Genomic DNA, 15,119 nt, shown 5'->3' on the forward strand with positions numbered 1-15,119 from the left:
GGTCTGGCTGGGTGCTAGGATTGAGGAAACCAGTCCAGGACTACAGATCCCACCACCCCCTCCAAGTAAAGAACTTTGTGGTTCCCTTGCTCCCCAGATGTGGCTGGGGACCTTTTCAGTGCCAGCTTGCACCCAAACCCAGGGCACAGCCTGAAAAGCTCCAGAGGGAGATCTATGCCTGGCCCCACCATGCCCCATGCCAGCTCACTCCTCTGACCTCTGCACCTGCAGGTGCTCCCTGAACACCTGCAGCACCAGTGCCGAAGGGTGGGGTAAAAACTCCCAGCAACCGCCAGAGACCAGAGAGGAGCTTTGCTCAGTGGAGAAGCTGGGGGTGGGGGGAGGAAGAGTTTTAGTTTTGTTTTTTTCTTTATTTTGTTCTGTTGAGGTTTTTTTAATTATACTATTTTTATCCTTTTTCATTTTCTTTTTTACATTTATTTTATTTCTAATTTACTCTTTTCCCCTTTTGTTGTGGTGGTTGTTTTGATTCAGTGTTCTCGTGTTTTTTTTGTTTTGTTAGTATGAGAAAGAAACCAGGGGTGCTCTGCCACTGAGCTACACCCTGGGTCTTGCTGGTCTTTAACTTGAAATCCTCCTCCCTCGGTGAAAGGCCAAGATTTGCACACACACAGCAGTGACAAAGATGAAGCAGTTTATTGCAAACGGCTGCTAGCTTAGATAGAAAGTGAGAGTCAGTTATCTTAAACCAGGAAGCTCCCGGGACCAATCATAGTAAAGGTCAGGTCATCACCTATGGTGCACACGTCCGCCCTGCATAAGATTCATGGGGGGCATGAACTGTCCACGAGTACAGAAGACGGGGAGGGCCTATTAGAAGGTTTTCAAAACAACTTGTTATCCGCCCACTGGCAACTTGCCCACCGCCATGTTTGAAAGGCCCAGGGAGTTCTCAGGGAGACTCCCAACACTCGGCCTCCCAAGCTTCTGGGATCATAGATGTGCACCACCACACTCAACTTGTATTTGTTTTTGTTTGTGGGGTTTTAAAATTTTTTTGCTTATTTCACTGCGCTGGGGACCAGGCCCAGGGCCTCATGCACACTGGGTGGGTGTTCTGCTTCTGACCTTGTCTGCAGCTCAGCTGAGAGTAACTGTGCCCAGATCCAGCCATGGCCCAGTGCCACTTGAACCTTGGCAGACACTTACTAGGGGGACAAAATCTCCCATCCATCAACTCATGCCCTAGGTGGGCACAGCTAGAGGCAGGGGCTGAGGTCCTGGGCTGCAGTCATGTGGACTACACAGAGGGCTGGCCTTAGCAAGGCAGTTCACTGCAACCCCTGCAAGGCTTCTGGCACCTGTAGTCATCTTGAGAAGAGTCATTCTGTCTGAGTCCACACTGCTGGGGGCCAGAAGCCCTGCCTGTTTTCACTCTGGGCCACGGAGGACCTGCCACTGCCCGCCTAAGTGGATGGCTGAAAGGAATGACAACTTTTGCTAACATCACACTACACGAGTATGCTACATTGGTTACTCACACCTGTTCCATCACTCATTTCTGACAAGACTGGATATGAGGGTCACAGAGGAGGCTGTGATTCCCAGCCTCCATGTCTCCCCCCAAATCTGCACCAGTATCTAGTTAAAATATAAGAGCTTAAGCCCTTTGCCACAACTGGACAATAAGCATCAGAATTGCTTTTAAGTAACAGACCCAAAGTCAACATAGCCCCTGGAAATCCCATTACCTGGTAGAGACCACCACTCACATTGTAGGAACAACCACAGAGGGTGAACTCTTCACATTATGCCATCTATACTACACCTGCCTGAATTAACAGTGACCCAACTCATGACATCTGCAGAAGCAGTGGGTCTCTCGAAATCCAATATGGTATACACTGTGTCCAAATCCACAAATCATGGTCAGAGAAGCCATAAGGAGATTACACTGCAGTGTCTAGCTGGAAATAAGTTCAATATTACACAACAAAACTAACCCAGGATATGTAGTCAGGAGAAAGGCACTTACCAAGAAGGCCATCACATACAGGCAGAAAAGAATTCCTCCTAACAGATGCACAAATATCAACAGAGAAACACAAGAAACAAGAAAAACAAAGGTCATATGATACTATATGATGATCATAACTTGCCAGCAACAGATTCTAAAGGCATCAAAGTGGATGGAAAGCCTGATAAAGAACTCAAAACAATGATTTTTAAAAAGCTCAATGAAACCCAAGAGAATACAGATAAACAGTTGAATGAAAGATGATGCAAGATGTGAAAGAGAAATTCAGCAAAAAGACAGAGGTAATAAAAAAGAACCAAACAGAAATCTTGGAAATGAAAAGTTTAATAGGTCAGATTTAAAAATTCAGTTGAAATCCTCAACAATATTCTAGAATAAGTGGAAGAAAGAATATTGGAACTTGGATAAGTCTTTGAGAGAATACATTAAGAGAGAAATAAAGGGGAAAATCAGAAAGAATGAAAGGAACTTTCGAACTCCCTGGGACCGCATTAAAAGATCAAATATCTGTAAAAGCAGCATACCTAAAGAAGGATAATTAAATGTCAAGGCATGGAAACACTATTCAATTAAATAATAATGGAAAATTTCCCAAATTTGGGGAAATACATGAATAGTCAGATATAGGAGGCCCCAAACAGACATGACCAGAAAAGAACATTTCTATAACATAATCAAAGTATCAAAAGTACACAACAAAGAGAGAATGTTAAAATCTGCAAGAGAGAAGTGCCAAATTACATTTAAAGTAAACAAATCAGATTAATGTAAGATTTTTACCTGCCCCCCCAAAGGCCAAGAGGGTATGGAATGATGTTTTTCAAGTTTTGAAAGAAAACTGCCAACGAAGATTATTATACTCAGTAAGCCTACCCTTCAGAATTGAAGAAAAGACAAAAAGACTTTCCCAGATAAGCATAAATAAGTGAATTTATGACCACTAACCACCATTACAAAAGATGCTTAAGGAAATTCTACACCTAGAAGAGGAAAAAGTAATCACAGACTTCACAAAAGACTAAGTTTTGCTAGAAGAGTGAAATGAGATATAGGGAAAAAATAAGATTATCATATAGTAAACCATCAAACCTACAAAGATGAATTCAAGAGAGAAAGAAACAAAGAATATTCAAAGAAACAAAGAAGGATTTTTTTAAGAATCAACAAAATTGCAGAAACAAGTTTATACCTTTCCATAATAACTCTGAATACCAATGGTCTTAATTCTCCAAATAAAAAACACAAACTGGCTGAATGGATTATAAAACAAAACCCAACAATTTGTTGTGTCTAAGAAACTACCTCACCAATAAAGACACACAGAGACTGGAAGCAAAAGCAAAATGATGTTGCAAGCACATGGAATCCAAAAGCAATCAGAAGTAGCTACACTGCTATCCTACAAAATAGACCTGAAGGCAAAAATAGTAAAAAGAGACAAAGAAAGTCACTATGTGATGATGCAGGGATCAATTCCCCAGAAGTTGCAACAATTACATGTCTGTATTTATTGAACGCTGACAAACCCAATTTCATAACACAAACACCACTAGACCTAAAGAGAGAGATAGGCCTTTATACAAATATCACAGCGGACTTCAACATCCCAGTGTCTTTAAGATAGATCATTCAGTCAAAAACAAAGAAGCACCAGAGTTAAATTCACTATTGATCATGGATATCTCCAGAATATTACACCCAACATCTGCAGAATACAGTTTCATCAGGACAAGGAATTTTTTTCTAGAATAGAGCAAATATTAGGTCACAAAATCATTCTTAACAAATTTTTAAAAATTGAAATAATTTCTTGTATCTTTCCTGATCACAATGGAATAACTCTAGAATCAACTAGAGAAACTGTAGGAATTCTTCAAATACACAAAGACTGAACAATGGATGTTGGAATGAGCAGCAGGTCAGAAGGTAAATTTTAAAACTCCTTAAGGGCTGAGGTTTAGCTCAGTGGCAGAGCACTTGCCCTGTGCATTTGATCCCTGGCATTGCCAAAATATAAGAATAATAATCCTTGAATTGAAATGGAAGCACAGGGGCTGGGGATGTGGCTCAAGTGGTAGCACACTCACCTGAAATGGAAACACAGTATACCAAAATCTGTGGCACCCAGCAAAAGCAGCACTTATCAGGAAGTTCATAGCAATAAACACTGCATTAAAATAAAAATATCTCAAATAAATAGCCTAGTAATGTATCCCAAGGTTTTAGAAGAGCAAGGCAAAACCAAACCCAAAATCAGTAGAAGGAAAGAAAGAATAAAGGTCAGATCAGAAGAAAAATGAAATAGAGACAATGCTGGCTACTCTGAGGCTGTACCCAAATCTTTGCAATCCTCCTGAATGGTTTTCTAGATAGGACTCCATAAACACAGGAAACAAGCAAACATTGACAAACAGAATCACATCAAACCAAAGAGCTTCTGCACAGCCAAAGAAACAATCAGTGGAGTGAAGAGACAGTCCCAGAATGGGAGAGATTATTGTTCAGCTCTTCATCTGACAGATTAATATTCAGAATATAGGAAGAGCTCCAGAACTTAACAATAAAAACCAAATAATCCAATTTTTTAAATGGGGGAATGACCTGAATAGACATTTCTCAAAATAAGAAATATAAATAGGCAATACATATTTGGAAAAAAAATACTATCATTAGTAATCAAGAAAAATGCAAATCAAAATTGCAATGAGAGGGGCTGAGTTGTGGCTTAGTGATAAGAGTGCTCACTAGTGCTTGCCTAGCATGCACTGAGTTTGATCCTCAGCACCACGTAAAAATAAAATAAAGATATTTTGTCCACCTAAAACTAAAAAATAAAGTTTTTTAAAAATTGCAATGAGATAGCATCCCACCCCAATTGGAGTGGCCACTACCACAGAAACAAAAACCAACCAATTCTGGTGAGGATGTAAGAAAGAGAACTCTTACACCCTTGGTGGAAATGTAAATTAGCCTGCTATCATGCAAAGCAGCACCAAGTGTCACAGGAAACTAAAAGTAGAACAGCCATGTAATTCAAGGATCCATCTACCAGGCCTAGGTATAAGTGTTCTGTGTTTGGGATTGGGGTCTCTGATGACTTTATGACTGGGGCATGCTTGGTGGCTGGGGAAGTTTCTGTGCAAAGACACAGGCTGCCTGGCTGCTGTAGCAATGCCTTCCATGAGGAGGCTCTGTGCTAGAGTCTTATCAGCCTTCACCTCATCTCAGGCATACAGCTTCTAGGAATAAAGGAACTTGCTTTCTAGATAACTTCAATGTTTCACCAAGCTGGCTGTGCCTGAACATGCCCCATAACAGTAACTTAAAAAAGCAGACTTTCTTGAGAGCTACACAAAGCTTCTAACTTTACACATTGCAACTGAAAAATAAGCTGCATAATGTTGCTAACTCTGTAACCTGCCTAATGACACAATGAACACTAATGTACTACTGATGCCAGTGACCTCATGTAACTTACTGTATAAAGCTGGCAGCTTGAAGGAGAGCCATTCTACCTCTGTACCTTGCTACTGTCTCCTTGTTTTCTTTACACCTAGGCACGCTCAGTGCCATCATCTCTGGTGTGGATGGACATGCTGTCTGCAAAGCTAGGTGGGACTGAGGACATCACACCCAGTGGAGTAAGTCAGTCACAGGGAGACAAATATCCCTTGTTTCCTCTCACACATGGAAGCTGAAAACAAAACAAAACTAAAACAGCGAAGCCAAGCAAAAGCACTACAAAGACCACTGTAACTGGAGGGGGAATGTCACCTGCATGAGGGTGGGACGCGTGTGCTGTACGACTGCATCAGGGAATCCAGCCAATTTGTGCAATTAGTGCAATAAATAATTACAATTCAAAAAAAAAGGAAAGATGGATGGTCCCAGCTAGAAAGCAGGGTACTTACTCCTCAGCCACATAATGCCTCCCATGCCCTCAAGGTCCGGGCTGGGAGGCTGCGAGGAGCTGGGAATCAGAGACAACCCACATCTGACTTCTGTAGCTGGGGTGTGCAGAATGGCTTTTACAAATTTAAAGAGTTTAGTTTTAAAAAAAATATATAAGAATATGTGAAAATTTTAAAAATAAAAATATGGCATACCCAGGCTCTAGCTAGAGTTTCAAGGATGAAGTTGAATAGAAGTGCTAAAAGAGGACATCCTTGTCTTGTTCCAGTTTTTAGAGGGAATGTTTTCAATTTTTCTCCATTTATTTTTTTTAATATTTATTTTTTAGGTATATATGGACACAACACAATGCCTTTATTTTTATGTGATGCTGAGGATCGAACCTGGGACCCAGCCCATGCTAGGCAAGCACTCTACCACTGAGCCATGATCCCCAGACCAATTTTTCTCCATTTAGAATGATGCTGGGCTTGGGTTTAGCATATACAGCTTTTACAATGTTGAGGTATGTTCCGACTTTCTGCAGCTTTTCTAGTGTGTTGAACATGAAGGGGTGCTGCTGTATTTTGTCAAATGCTTTTTCTGTGTCTATTGAGATGATCATATGATTCTTATCTTTAAGTCTATTAATATGATGAATTATGTTTATTGATTTCCATATGTTGAACAAACCCTGCATCCCTGGGATGGACCCTACTTGATTGTGGTACACTATCTTTTTAATGTGTTTTTGTATGTGATTTGCTAGAATATTATTGAGGATTTTTGATCTATGTTCATCAGGGATATTGATCTGAAGTTTTCTTTCCTTGATGTGTCTTTGTCTGATATTAGCCTCATAGAATGAGTTTGGAGGGGTTCCCTCCTTTTCTATTTCATGGAATACTTTGAGGAGGATTGGTGTTTGTTCTTCTTTGAAGGTCTTGTAGAACTCGGCTGAGAATCCATCTGGTCCTGGGCTTTTCTTGGTTGGTAGGCTTTCAACCGCATTTTCTATTTCATTACTGGAAATTGATGTGTTTAAGTCATGTATGACTTCCTCATTCAGTTTGGGTAGGTCATATATCTCTAGAAATTTGTTGATGTCTTCAAGATTTTCTATTTTATTAGAGTATAAGTTTTCAAAATAGCTTCTAAATATCTTCTGTATTTCAGATATATCCATTGTGATATTTCATTCTTCATCTTGTATTTTAGTAATTTGAGTTTTCTCTCTTTCTCTTCATTAGCATGGCCAGGGGTTTATCTTTTTTATTTATTTATTTTTTAAAAACCAAATCTTTGTTTTGTCAATATTTTCAGTAGTTTCTTTTGTTTCAATTTCATTAATTTCAGCTCTGATTTTAATTATTTCCTGTCTTCTGCTTTTGGTGTCGATTTCTTCTTCTTTTTCTAGGGCTTTGAGTGTAGTGTTAGGTCATTTACTTGATGACTTTTTATTCTTTTAATGAATATGCTGAGTGCAATAAACTTTCCTATTTGTAATGCCTTCATAGTGTCCCAGAAATTTTGATATGTTATGTCAGTGTTCTCATTTATGTCTAAGAATTTTTAATTTCATCTACTATTCATTCATCATTAAATTGTGTATTATTTAGTCTCCATTTGATACTGTAGCTTCCATTTTTTATTTTATCATTGATTTCTAATTTTATTTCATTGAGGTATGATAGAAATGCAAGATATTATCTAATAATTGCTTTGTAGCATGATATGATCTATTTTAGAGAAGGAGCCATGTGCTGCTGACAAGAAAATATATTTGTTCATGATGAATGAAATATTCTATATATGTCTGTTGAGTTTAAATTATTAATTGTATTATTTAATTTTATAGCTTTATTATTTAGTTTTTGTTGGAAGATCTGTTTAGTACTGAGAGTGATGTGTTAAAGTCACCCAATATTATTGTATTGTGGTCTATTTGACTCTTGAAATTGAGAAGAGTTTGTTTGATGTACATAGATGCTCCATTGTTTGGGGCATAAATATTTATATTGTTTTGTCCTGCTTATATATACTTCCCTAAATAAGTATGAAATGACCTTTTTTTTTCTCTTCTGATTAACTTTGGTTTGAAGTCTACTTCATCTGAAGCGAGAATGAAAAACCTGATTGTTTATGCAATCCATATGAGTAATGAGTTTTTTCCCATCCTTTCACCTTCAGCCTGTGGATGACTTTGCCCACAAGGTGAGTCTCTTGATGACAGCATATTGTTGGGTCTTGCTTTTTAATCCAATCTGCCAGTCTATGTCTTTTGATTGATGAGTTTAGGTCATTAACATTCAAGTTTATTATTGAGATATGATTTGCATTCCCTGTCATTTTGACTTATTTCTGGCTTTTGATTTGTCTTAATTTCTCATTTGATTGAATGTCCCTTTAGTGTAGATCCTCCTTTGCTGGTCTTCACCTTTTTTTCACTTTATCCTCATGGAATATTTTGTTGAGAATGCTCTGTTGTGTAGGTTTTCTAGTTGTGAATTATTATTTTTTTATCATGGAAAATTTTAATTTCATCTTCAAATCTGAAACTTAATTTTGCTGGATATAAAATTCTTGATTGGCATCCATTTTCTTCAGAGCTTGAAATATATTATTCTAGGATCTCCTAGCTTTGAGGGTCTGGGCTGAGAAATCAGTTGAGATCCAAACTGGTTTTCCTTTATGTGTAATTTGATTTTTTTTCTCTCACAGCCTTTAATATTTTATCTTTATTTTGTGTGTTAGTCATTCTCATTATGTTTTGTTGTGGGTCTGCTGTAATTTTGTACATTTGGGGTTCTGTTAGCCTCTTATATTTGATTTTCCATTCCACTCTTTAGGTTTGGGAAATTTTCTCTGCTACTACATCATTGAAAAGATTATGCGTTCCTTTGGTTTGTATCTCTGCTCCTTTATCTATTCTGATAACTCTTAAATTTGGCTTTTTCATGTTATCCCATAATTCTTGGATGCTCTGTTCATGTTTTCTTTTCATCTTCTCCACATGTTTAACTCTACTTTCAAGATTAATATTTTGTCTTCATTGTATGAGGTTTTGTCTTCCAAGTGGTCTAGTCTGTTGGTGATGCTTTCTATTGAATTTATAATGTGGTTTACTGATTCCTTCATTTCAAGGATTTCTGCTTATTTTTTTTCACAATTTCTAACTCTTTATTAAAGTGGTCTTTTACATCCTGTATTTTTTTCTTTTTCTTTTTTTAAAATTTTTTAGTTGTAGTTAGACACAATACCTTTATTTTACCCATCCATTTTTATGTGGTGCTGAGGATTGAACCCAGAGCTCTGTACATGCTAGGTGAGCACTCCACCACTGAGCCACAACCCCAGCCCTGTATTTTTTCTTTGATTTCACTCCTTATGCTATCCTTTACTTCACATATCAATTTAACTATATACAACATGAACTCCTTCTTGGACATTTATTCCACTGTGTTATCAGTGGCTTCTGTTGTTGAAGCATCTTGGTTTGTTTGGGGTGCTTTATTCCCTTGACTTTTCATGTTGTTAGTATGTTTTCCCATCTAAAAGTATGAATCTAAAGCAGGCTAAATTCTACCCTGTAGACCTATAGCTTCCCTGAAGGTTTCTAGAGCTTCACCTTTACTGGTGAGACCAATATTAAAAGTACCCAATGTACACAATATATAGCCTTAAACCTAATAGCTCCCACTAAGGTGTCTACTGTTTTATTCACATTAAACCAAAATGATGAGTTCAATAACTATCTATAGTACAAACAGAATATTTGTTAAAATAATATACAACTTCAAGTGTTGGATGAGAGAGCAGAGGTAGTATAGTATGAAACACTCATGAGGGAGGAAGAGAGAAGCTAGAAGTAAAAATTCACAGGAAGAGTGGAAGAGGAGCCGACAGAGATTGGCTGTTGGTTGGAGAAAAGTTGGAAAGAAAATAGACAAAAGAAAAGAAGAATACAAAGAGAAAAAATTAAAGACATAAGAATACAAGAAAACACCATTCATATATCATTGTCCTCCACACACTGATGCATAAAAGACATCCTGTTCTACATATGGTAGAGAGATTAGTGAATCAAAAAGTAAAATAAATCTTTCTGGAAAGTTGAACTGTCTCTGTTAGTGTTCAACAGTTTCTCAGTTCTGTCTCTGACATCTCTTGGCATCACCAAACCCAGACCAGCCCTCACAAACCCAGTCTTTATCCCACCAATCTGGGCTTCAGACATCTCAGGATCAGCCATGCTGCAGTCCCAAGATCTCAGTGCTGCTCCTGCTTGCAGAGAGACCACCAGGGATACATTCATGCAAAGGAGCAACCCCGAGATGCAGCATCAAGACAAGGGTCACCAGCACTCTCAGCAGGAAGACCTCAGTCTCCTCCAAACCTGTAGGCACCCCCACACTGGGCCTGCAGGTCCCAGCTGAAGTCCCCAGACAGAGGCTCTTGTGGTGGGAAACCTGCTAGCACCCAGGCCCCAGTCCTAACTGTTGTCCCAAAATGGGTGCAGCCATGTGCAACCAAACCTGGAGATTCCCCTAGAGCAGTTCTCTAGGCCAAAGTAGCAGCCATAGTAGCAGTGGTTGTTGGCAGCAGGCAGTGGGTCAGCAGCATCAGTGGCTGCAGTGACAGCTACAACTGCAGCTGTGAGGGTAGCTTCACCAGGCGATCTCTAGGAGTCAGCAGAAGTGTTGGCTTCAGTTACATCCAGGGAGCTGTTTCTTCTGTGGCAGCAGCTCCCAGAAAGAAAACCTCTAGGTGATCTTAGGCTGACAGAAGTGTAATCAGAGGCAGCAACAATGGTGGTAGTGATACATGCAGTAATTGATTGAACTGAGATCTGTTTTCACTGGATGAAATGGGGTCAGAAGTTAGTATCTGGGAAAGGGTTTGTCAGAGATGACATTCTATGTTTGGTGGGTATCTCTTCCCCAGGGATTGTTTTGTCACTGGGAAAGAATGTACTGGGAAAGGATCAATGTTATCAATGTGTTTCTTTCTTTCTCACTCCCTCTTATCAGGTCACACTATTTGGGGGTTTGTCATATCTAATACTAGGAATTAAGAGAAATGCAAATGAAAACTACACTGAGGTTCCATCTCACTCCAGTCAGAATGACAATTATCAAGAATATGATCAACAATAAATGTTGGTAAGGATGTGGGGGAAAAGTTATACTCATACAATATTGGTGGGACTGCAAATTGGTGCCAACCACTATGGAAATCAGTATGGAGATTCCTAAGAAAACTTGAAATGGAACCACCATTGGCCCAGCTATCTCACTCATTGGTTTATACCCAAAGGACTTAAAATCAGCATACTACAGTGATGCAGCTACATCAATGTTTATAGCAGTTCTGTACACAGTAGCTAAGCTATGGAACCAACCTAGGTGCCCTTCAGCAGATGAATGGATAAAGAAAATGTGGTATGTATACACAATGGAATATTACTCAGCTTTAAAGAAGAATGAAATTATGGCATTTGCAGGTAAATGGATGGAGCTGGAGAATATCATGCTAAGCAAAATAAGCCAATCTCAAAAAACCAAAGGCCAAATGTTTTCTCTGCTATGCAAATGCTAATTCACAATGTGGGGGGACTAGGGGAAAACAGGGGTACTTTGCATTAGGCAGAGGGGAGTGAAGGGAGGGGAAGGGGTTGGAGATAGGAAGGAGTGTCAGGGACTAGAAGGAAATTCTCCTTCAAAGATTAGCCTGACAGCCCCCTGGGAGACATCCTGCCTGGGAGGCATCCTGCAGCTACCTATCTCCCTGGAACATCCTGCGGTTATCAGGATCATCAGACATCTTGCACCTGGCAGTTTTACCACCCACATCCAGCAATTGTTGATTAGAGAGCTTCCCCATCCCCAGCATATAAATACCCCTGTGTGAAAAATAAAAGTTGGCAGCTTGATCAGAATTTTTGTCTTGCTGTCACCTTCCGTGTCTCTTGTCCCTTCATTCCTCCCCATCTAGGTTCGCTGCCCAAGTTGATGTGTCCTGCCGGACGGGACATTTGGCGCCCAACGTTGTGTGCCCGAGCCTTTGACTGAGGGGGAACGCCGTCCTCCGGGAAGACTTGGCCAAGCGGGAGCGCGCGATCGCCTCGATCGCCTCGGCAGACACGACCGAGAGACAGATCCAGGAGGAGAGTGAGGACGACGCAAGGTGAGTGACCCACCATGGGACAAGCAGTTTCGTCACATGAGTTGTTTTTGTCAGGCCTCAAGGAGGCCTTCAAGACACGGGGGACGCGTGTTAAGAAAAAGGACTTAAAATTATTCTTTTCATACATAGGAGAATTGTGTCCATGGTTTCCCCTTGAAGGGACCATTCATGGTAAAAGATGGCTTAGAGTAGGAGACTGATTATTATAAAGATTATTATTATTATTATTATTATTAAGATTATTAAGATTATTATGAATGCTTTGGCCCAGAAAAGGTGCCTGTTCCCACCTTTTCTTACTGGAACCTAATTAATTAAAAAAAAAAAAAAGCTTAAAAAAAAATAAAAGAGATATTTTTTGTTTGGCCTTTATGTTCTAGAAGTTTGTGCTAAGAGAGTGAAAAAAAAGGAGAGAAAATGTGATGTTTACCTGGAGAGAAATAAGTTTCAATTTTCTATTGTTTTTGTCAATACTCAGAAAGTATGTCCGGACCTTTTTACTACATGATTGTCCTATGAATCAGAATGGCTGTAACTCAGCCGCTGGGGACAAGAGACTTTAGCCGCTGCTGCTCGCTATGGGGTCCTAGCCCCTGCGGCCAGCAGTGCTTTTAATCCTTGAATTACTTGACCTAAATGCCAAACACAGACTAACTTAAGATCTGATGGTAATGCTAGCGTTTGCTGCTAAAAAACCTTTGGAGCACCCACGTGCCACAGAAAAAAGTGCAGGATGTACATGAGCTGCAACCGCAGGCCGCAGAGACAGAACAAGCTGCTACCACAGTAGGATCTTGGCCAGGCGGGGGGAAAAGGCAGACAAAATCAATCAAAATGCAATCGGCTAGGAAAACTTTTGCCCCAAAAATGGGCAGCGGACTCCATGTTGTTTGCATCACCATGGTAACCATGGGGTGACTGGCCAGAAGAGCAGTCTTCCTGGTCCCACCTCCCACACTTCTGATTGGTTCTTCCACAGTCACTCAGACAGGACTTCTAGTTCCGCCTTCCAGCCACTAATCTGTACTACTGTGTTTCTGATTTCTACCAGAGCTGTTCAGAGCCTGTATTTTTAAGAATGCCTACCTGTAAATGCTAACGAAAGATATCTTTTTCAGACAAAATTTAATTCCACAGCTTTCTATGTTGCAGCCCTAAATTTAAGTTAGTTCTGAGTTAAATAACCTGACTTTTCTCTATAGTTGTGTTACTAAATAATGTTCTATTGATGAGAGATATCAAACATGCTTCTTTATATTTTACTTTTAATTTTGGAGGTTATGAGGATGCATTTGCTCGCCACAGGAACAAAGCCGGCAATGTTCCTGTGATGACCAAAAAATCCTTATTCTCATTCCTAACTATAAAAAATAAATATGTATACTCAACAAGGATTTTATTTCAGTTACATCAAGTGACGTCACATAGAAGAGTGCACTCCTAGTTAAAAATAAATTAAAATGGATCCAAATATTTTAAGACCACGTGATTACATAAAATTAATACAATTATAAGTTATGTTCTTAGTCTTAATATATATTTTTAAGATTTAGATAACCTATATTTGTTAATCTATAAAATAATTAGCACATGCCTAATTGATTAGTTAATATATATTTGCCTAATTGTTTTTCTTCAACAGAAAACCCATAGTTTATGTTTTATATTTACATTTATCAAATACTCTGCCTTTTCAGTTACAGGTATTTGAGTTAAATGTGTTTACTATAAATTTGCTTTTAAGTGAAAATACAATCTTCAAGTAGTTTCTAATTCTCAAAGTTACTGTTCAAACTCATAAGATGATAAATAATTTTAATTATGTCTACAAAATATCTAAGGATTTTAACTATATTTTCATTGATATCTCTCAAAGCTCTCCAAAATTGTTCTGCAACTTGTACGCATACCCAGGCAATGCATGTCTCTTGTTATGCGTCAGCCTCAATTTGTGTTAACAAGCAGGGAGAACAATTTTTTGAAGCCACCCTAACTAAAACTCATGCAGCAGAGGGGACCACTATTCATTATACCCCCCTCCTCTTTGACCGGGGAGGAGAAGGCATATATACCAAGTTACAGTCAGCTGGGTGCCAAGGCACTGTTGGTAAACCCTCCTGCTGGCCCATTAAGGCCCCTACAGGGGTCTCTGATGGTGGAGGACCCACTGATGCTGTCAAGCATCTTCAGATAATCAAACTTTTGAAACCCCAAATCCCTGAGCTCACATATCATCCCTTAATGCTGCCTAAATCCCAGCTCCCAGATTTAGATACCAATACATTAGATATTTTGGAAACTACCTTCTCCTTGCTTAATAATTCCAACCCCACCCTTGCTAGTGATTGCTGGCTTTGCATGACAACAGGGGCAATCATGCCTATGGCAGTTCCTATTAATTCTATCATAGACAATGATAATACATGCCAACCTGGATTTCCTTGTAAAGTACAGCCTATAGGCACTTTTACATCATGTCTTTTAGGGGCGATGCAGAATAATACCTATGATATTGATGTTGGAGTTACTTCCTTTGGAAATTGCTCAACAGTACAAAATTATTCCTCACCCACCCCATCTCTTTGTCTCCCCAATGGCACAGTTTTTATGTGTGGAGGAAACTCAGCCTTCCCCAGGCTTCCAGCGAATTGGACCGGTGGCTGTGTTCTTGCCTTATTACTCCCTGATATAACTATTGTCCCAGGAGATGAACCTCTACCCATTCCTAGCCTAGACACCGTAGTCAAAAGACACAGGCGGGCAATACAGGCCTTACCACTCCTTGCCAGCCTTGGAATAACAGCTGCTGTGGGCACAGGTACAGCTGGCTTAGGCACGGCTATACACTCTTACCGTCGCCTATCTCAGCAACTTATAGATGATGTACAAACTCTATCAGGAACTATTAAAGATTTACAGGACCAAATAGACAACCTGGCAGAAGTGGTCCTTCAAAACAGACGAGGCTTAGATTTGCTGACAGCTAACCAGGGAGGTATTTGCTTGGCCTTAGGGGAAAGATGCTGCTTTTATGCCAATAAAT

The sequence above is a fragment of the Marmota flaviventris genome, chromosome 9, assembly GCF_047511675.1.
Source record: "Marmota flaviventris isolate mMarFla1 chromosome 9, mMarFla1.hap1, whole genome shotgun sequence".
In the NCBI taxonomy this organism is placed as follows: Eukaryota; Metazoa; Chordata; class Mammalia; order Rodentia; family Sciuridae; genus Marmota; species Marmota flaviventris.